A 7,381-nucleotide genomic window follows, 5' to 3' on the forward strand; every position below is an offset into this window, starting at 1 on the left:
TATATAAACTGTGAGTTCATTAATAATTAGACTTTCGTTTTTAATTGAGAGGGGAAGGGAAAGAGAGGGAGAAGCCTTGAAGCACTGTAGTGTAAATGGACAAATATCTGACTTCTTTCATGAGAAGATGACATCGAGTGCTCTGCCACTATCGTTTTAGGAATAGGACTGTTGCTAAGCAACAAGTCTCACATGATCTGCTCAGTTTTTGTATCTGACAAAAATTGAGGCAAGAAAGTTTGGAAAGCTAATGAGGAAAAAATAGTTTCAGTGAAGAACAATCAATAATGCACCTGACCAGAAAATAAACTATTAATGGGGGCAGAGAAACCAAAGCTACTTATAGATATTCAAAAGCAAATTTATTATTATCAGGTACGTTTAATTGTTTGTATTCTAGTTTTCCTTTATCTTTGTGTGCTTTAGAAAATTATGAGAATGGCTTCCTTGGACATGACTGCAATAACATGCACAAACCTTACAACTCAGTCAGTTTAAACAGTAGAGCAAATTATTAAGTGTTTCCTTTATGACATTTAAGGTTTCAGTAAGCTGTATGTAGCTTACAAAAGCATTGAGAAAATGAGTGGCATGAATTTTAAATTTTACATAAATGCCTAAAAAAGAAGCTTAAAGCAGGGAGCAAGTCACAAACATCTTTTTAGGACAACACTAAATAGTAACTTAAATGCATGCTATTGGTAGCAGAAAATATTGTGCCTGCCAAAGACAATGAGGTCACCCATGTTATTTTAATGTTCTTGCTTTCAGCTATGCTAGTATTGAGCCTGATCATTCATCAACATATTATTCTTACTCAGGTGCAAGCATCTGAAGAATCCAACCTAAAGCATGCAAGGCAAAAGCATTGCTTTGTATTGGCAACCTGCAAAAGGTCAGGTGCAGTACCTAGAACTATCAAACTGTAATTAAATGTTGTTGGTTTTTCTTGTTCTTATGCTAAGAGTATTGTTGTAGGTACAAGACGGCTGATTTTCTTTCCATTGACTTATATCAGTTCACTCTAATGTAACATCAGCATGATCTAGGAAATGTGGCAATCTGGCAAGAAAGCATTTTTATCTTAAAAGACCAAATATAATTCATAATGTAAAGAAAGAAAAACATTGAAAGCTGCATTTTAATGATCTAGGGAAGACTTGTGCAACAAGACCTCTATCACACTTTATCAGATAATGTGGCTAAAAGAAAAGTAGAAAAATAAACAAATGTGGTCCTTAATCTTAATAATGACTTTATTTTTATTAAATTAGAAAATTTTAAAAAATTACATAAATTATCCTAGGCACAGAATAATTTAGTTAGATTATTTCTAATGTCTTCCTGTGTGGAAGCCTTCAGTAGAGCCTGCACTATTTTAATGCACTGTCTTTTGGAAATATTCAAAAACCTTATTCCCAGAATCAATAGAGGCTCAGAATTAGCAGTATAATTTTCAAGTCTTTAAGGCTGAAAGACATGATCCATCCTAGTTTCTCAGAATGAATATTTGAAGGACAAACCTTGAGATAGAAATAAATACCAAGAATATTGCATTGAAATGAATCTTGTAATTTTTCTGTTTGGCAAGTTTAGCATAAGCCTCCCTGTCCACAGAAGTAATCAAAGGCAGTTTACTAATAGGATAAGCCATCAGTATACTATAAACAATTCAGTATCATATAAAAGTGATGATAATGAAAACATTAATCTCATTTGCTATCACCAATATTGAAAAATTCATTGCTGTGCTGCTGAAGTAGAAGGCTGCTTTTTCTTGATGTTCGTCTCAGCTTCTGTTTGTTCGGTCTGATTGCTGTTGTTAGTGGCTTGCTGGCAGAGATGAGCAGGAAAGAGCTGTACTGTAGGTCGAGTGATGGGATCAAAGCTTGCTGCTGCTTGTTTATTGCTGAACATTTTATTTTCTTTTCTTGTGGAAAGAGGAAAACATATTTTTGGCATGGCTTGCCCAATTTAAAGTATCTATGACTGCCATCCTTTCATTTTCTCATCGCCTTCATGAAATTGCTTGGCTTGTTTTAGTTTAAGAAAGGGTGCTATGCTTCCATCTTTTTAAGTATTTTTCCACAACTTGAAGGTTTTCTGCTTTTGACATTGTGACAAGATATTCAAGAATACATTTACTAGGATTTGAAATCTCAAATGTATATATTTTTTTCTTGTAGTGTTTGCAATGCTCTTCCGATCTCGTAAGTCCTTTGTGGTGTAATTCTTAAATAGAATCTTTACCCTTGGTTAATCTTAAAAAAAAGATTAATCTCTTTTAAAATATCTTTGTAGAGAAGGTTATAATCTACTTTTGACAGAGGAATAGTTAAATTACTGCTAGATATTGAATTAATTTTCTAATTTAATTCTACATTTTTATCATTAAATTGGTTAAGGAAGGAGCTATTTAGTTCACCTTGTTATATTTCTGTGTCTCATAATGATAGAAAGAAACAACGATCCACAAATTAATTTACTAGATATTCCAATGTAGGTGGGTCCTTGCTTGTGCAGAGCTCCACTTGCGCATTGCAAATGGAGTTCCCTCTACCAGTAAGCACTGTCTAACAGACTATGCAAAAAATATGCCATCAGAGTAAGTAGAAAATACTCTTGTCAGAGTAAGAACACAGGATTCCAAATTATGCTTATGTTGAACAATTCATTCTGAAATGCAAAGATTAATTGCAACAATTAGTAGTGTTTAAGAGACAGGTGAGGAGTCTCAAAACCCATGATTTTGGTTAGAAAATGCTTCATGGTGTGTGAATGCCACTGACAGTAAGACTCATTTCCCCACAAAAACACAGAATAGGGCAGTATTGTGTAGCAGTATGATAACACAAATCTGACAAAAAATATCTGCAGTAAATAACTACTAAATCCACATCATCATGCCTTCATCATAGTTGTATGAAATCTCATAAAACAAAAGCCATCACAAGTATGCTTCTTGTCTTACATGGGTTTCACTCTTGGTTTAATGACTAGCTTTTTTCTTTTAAGGCTAAGTTTCACAAGTATTCCAGTTTTACCTTTTGATTTAATTGACTTAGCATGAGTGCTGTGGCAGTATTATTTGATATTTCCTGTAAAGTTAATTGCCTGTAAATACCTGTTGAAGAATTTTTCCTGTGGTCATTGTACCTTGGAAATATATGGAAAATTATAGTTTTTGACTAATGTTACCTGGAAATTATTTCTTTGCATGTTTCTGAGGTGAGCCAATTCAGAAGCTTTTATAGTCCGAATTCAGTCTTTTCAGCAATTCAGTCTTTTACAGTCTTTGTTTTTCTACTCATGTCTTTTCCATCTCAAATCTTATGGAAAGAGGATGAAAATGACTGAGATAGCTGGAAAAGAAAGAGATTGTGTCGAAGAAATACCCAATGTGGAATTCCTAGTGGGTCCAGAAGTGGAAGACAGCAGGGAAGAAGCAACATGGTGTCAAAGAAACGCTTATTTGTGGAATTCCTAGTGGATCCAGATGCAATGCCTGGAGGAGAGCATCAAACCATTTGAAGAGACATATTCTGTAGAAATTAAATTATAATTTAGTTATTGAAACATTCACTTCCCAGCATGACCCAGCCTCCTGTGCATAAAAAAAATATTAAAACTGAAAAAAAAAAAGGAAAACAAAAATACCCCCAACCTCGCTCCTCCCAGCAAACAAAAAACCCTGCCACTTATTGGTTATGTGACATAATGGATAGCTATAGGGTAACTAAATTGTTTTCAATCTTCAGGTCAGCTGAGTTAGCCTACTTATTCTGTACATGCAGTGCATTCGCCTGAAGCAATACATCTTATTCCAATTATAATTTCTGGCTTCCCTGCAGGATAAGTATTTTCTTGAACTAGTTATTGCTATGAAGTTCCAGGCCAAAGTTCTCCATGTGTCACTTTGGAGATGCCCATTTTCAGATTGTAATACACATCTCCTTCTTTCTTGGCCGGACCCTTATATACAGTTAGAAACTTGCTTTATGATTATGCACACTTGCATCTTAAAAAAAAAAAAAAAAAATCTGTAAATCTATTTCAGTCTTTCTCTAATTATAATGTATCAAATCCTGCACTTTATCAGGTGACCCCCTCATACCCTGAATAGTTAGTCTTCTAACAAACAAGTTAGCAATTCCTTTTCAACTCGCCAAAGTTAGTTACTACTCAAATACTTTCCCCTGATCTGCAGTTTGCCATAGCAACAGAGGCATCCACACCCCAACCTTTTGCTTGAAGGCAAGACAATTTAAGCAGATGCTAGCTCTCCTTCGGACCAAGTGACAATGGTCATATGGTGAAAACATAACAAAGGTTTTCCTTCACTTTCAGAGTAATTTCTAACCCTAGAATGTAAAAAACAAAGTGCTGTCCACATTGGGGTTTCTTTAATGAAATTTAATGATAAGGCATATTGCTATAGTACCTTTAAAAATAGCATAATTTTTTCTACCATAATTTGTGGTCTGAAGAATCCAGTGCAAAAGAATTTTAACATATCCTCTTTGCATAGCAGGGAAAATTGGTACTGCCATCCACTGGCTAAGGTTGTAGGGCTCAGTAAAAGCCACCCAGGAGCCATCATCAGAAGGTCCCTGACTTTCTAACTTAAAGGTGGTGCCACAGCAATCTCACCTATAGTGAACAGTCACAGTAACCCAACACGGCAGCTTTTGTTTCACAGGCAAAATGAATGTCTGCCCACTGTGCCTGCTGGCCACAGGCAATTCTCAGCAGGAGTCATCACAGTTCCTCTCCTATTCCTGTGCAACCGCTTTGCAGGTTTTGTAATTCACAATTGTGTACTGGATGTCTGACTCCCAAAAATGAGAAACTAATAGCATGAATTAGAGTTCAACACACTACAGATAGGGGCCAATATACTTCAATTTTGCCCTGCCATATTCTTCCTATTCTGCTACCCTGCTATTGATATCTCTCTTCTTCCTGACAGTCATGTTAAGTAATTGTGTCTTTTATTGGTTTTGCTGTTACTTTGTTTTGTTTTGCTTTGTTTTGCATTTAAAAGTACAAATGCTAGCTCAATGGAGAAGCCATAGAACACAATTTTTTACTTATTATGCATTTTTAAATCAGGTCTCTGGAGGTAGAAGGGTGGGGGTTTTTTTGTTTGTTTTTTTTTTCTTTTTGTTTGGTTATTTTTTTGTTTTTGTTTTTTTTTTTTTTAATTTTGTTGATTCAAGTCTTTGCGAGGTAGATGATGATACTTGTTCTTCCCTTCAATTTTAAATCCCCATCTCTACTTTTTCTACATTCAGCTACAGTGGTGCAAATTTTCAGAAACAGTTCTCCCTATTTGTTTACCAGTTTTTTTTCTGGATTTACAATTATTTCATGGATAACTTCAAGGAACTTCCTATTGACTCTGCATTTTCAATAATTTAATGCAAAATATAAACTAACCTCAATGTTGATTAACACAATTTCGCGGAGATGTGCTGATCATTTATCTTTCACATCAGTGATAGGACATGAAGAAATGGCTTAAGGCAACTACTAAGCTCTTTCTGAAGAGGATGATTCAGCAGTGGAACAAGCTCCCCCAAAGAAACTACTATCACCCCAATTCTGTGGGTATTCAAGATGCAAATAAGCAATGCTCTTAGGTATACAATTTAATTTTAGATTGCCCAGTGTGGAGTCAATTCAATGATTGTTGTCTTATATATTACTACAGTTCTCTTATCATTATGGTGCAAGGATTCCATAGCCTCAGAGTTGCATACCTCCTCAAAGTTTCTTGTAGGTATCTCCTCTAAACACTGACTGTTTTTCATGCTTGCAGCAACCATCTGACTTCTCTGCCTACCAATACACTCTTTTATGCGACAAGTTCTTATTGGCTACAGGTGTTGCCTGTTATCATCTGGCCTGCTCCTAATCTTTAGTAATAGGGTCCAGCTGCAACTCACTGGGGAATAAGATTACATTCTACATTGCCCATATTGTGTCCCCCTACAAATGATCTTCATGAGTACCTTCCAATATCCACAAGGATATTGTATGATTATAAATCAACATGCAGATTATGGGAGTTCAGTAAAAAGACTTCTGGAACTGCGCCATTGCTTTCCTGGGACAAGGGCTGACTTAGGGGATAGGAGTCAATTGCAAAATGTTTCCACCTGTTGGAGCAGGTGCATCTCCTCTGTGACCATTCTGCCTTCCCAGAGGCCCTTGCACAAGTGCTATGATGATCTACATGTGTAGCTCAAAAATAATTGAGGATGATATTTCATCTAGCTTGGAAGTGTTGCTGAGGCTGTCAACAGATGGCCTGTATCAAAAACACAAGGGGATTATTTAACACTCTGCTACACCACTTGGACAGGCCCAGGTCTATAGGGCCGTGTGGGATTCACCCAAGGATATTGAGGCACCTGTCAGAAGAGCTCATCGAGCCACTTTGCAGGATTTATGAGCCATCCCGGATAGTTGAGGAGGCCCCCAGATAATTGTGGGTTGGCCAATGTGATGCTCACCCATAAAAAGTGTTGGAAGGAGTATCCAGGGAACTACAGACCCATCAGCCTAACCTCAGTGCTGCCAAAGGCTATGGAACAGATAATCTTGACTGTAATCACATGCTGGACAACTAGGGCATCGGGCCCCGCCAACACAGGTTTAGAAAAGGCAGGATCTGCCTGTCCAACCTGATCTCTTTTTATGACAAGGTGACCCACTAAATGGATGTGGGAAAGGCTGTGCATTTGTCATTAGTAAAGCCTTTGATATCATTTCCCACAGCATTCTGCTGGAGAAATTTGTCACAGCTTGGAAGGGTGTTGTGTCGACTGGGTAGAAGACTGGCCGGATGGCCAGGCCCCGCTGGCGGCTGGTCACAAGTAATGCTCCCCAGTCCTGTTTAATGCTTTATCAATGATCTGGACAAAGAGATTTGTTAGTTTGCAGATGACACCAATTTCGGTGGGAATGCTGATCTGTTAGGGGTTAGGAAGGTTCTTTAAAAGCATCTGGACAGGCTACATTGATGGATAGAGGCCCATTCCATGAGGTTCAACAAGATGAAGTGAGTTTCTTGCAGCTGGGTCACAACAGTCCCCCACAGCATTGCAGGCTGGGGATGAGTGACTGGAAAGCTGTCCGTCAAGAAAAGACCTGGGAGTGTTGGTTGACACCTGCTGAACATGAGCTGGCAGGGCGCCCAGGTGGACAAGCAGACCCAGGGCACCCTGGCTTGTACCAGCAATAGTGTGGCTGGTAGGAGCAGGTAGTGATTGCTCCTCTGTGCTTGGCACAGGTGAGGCAGAACCTTGTTCAGTGCTGAGTTTTGGATCACTTAGTATAAGGAACACATTGAGGTGCCAGAGAAGGTCCAGAGAAA

Source organism: Ammospiza nelsoni, chromosome Z, assembly GCF_027579445.1.
Source record: "Ammospiza nelsoni isolate bAmmNel1 chromosome Z, bAmmNel1.pri, whole genome shotgun sequence".
Lineage (NCBI taxonomy): Eukaryota > Metazoa > Chordata > Aves > Passeriformes > Passerellidae > Ammospiza > Ammospiza nelsoni.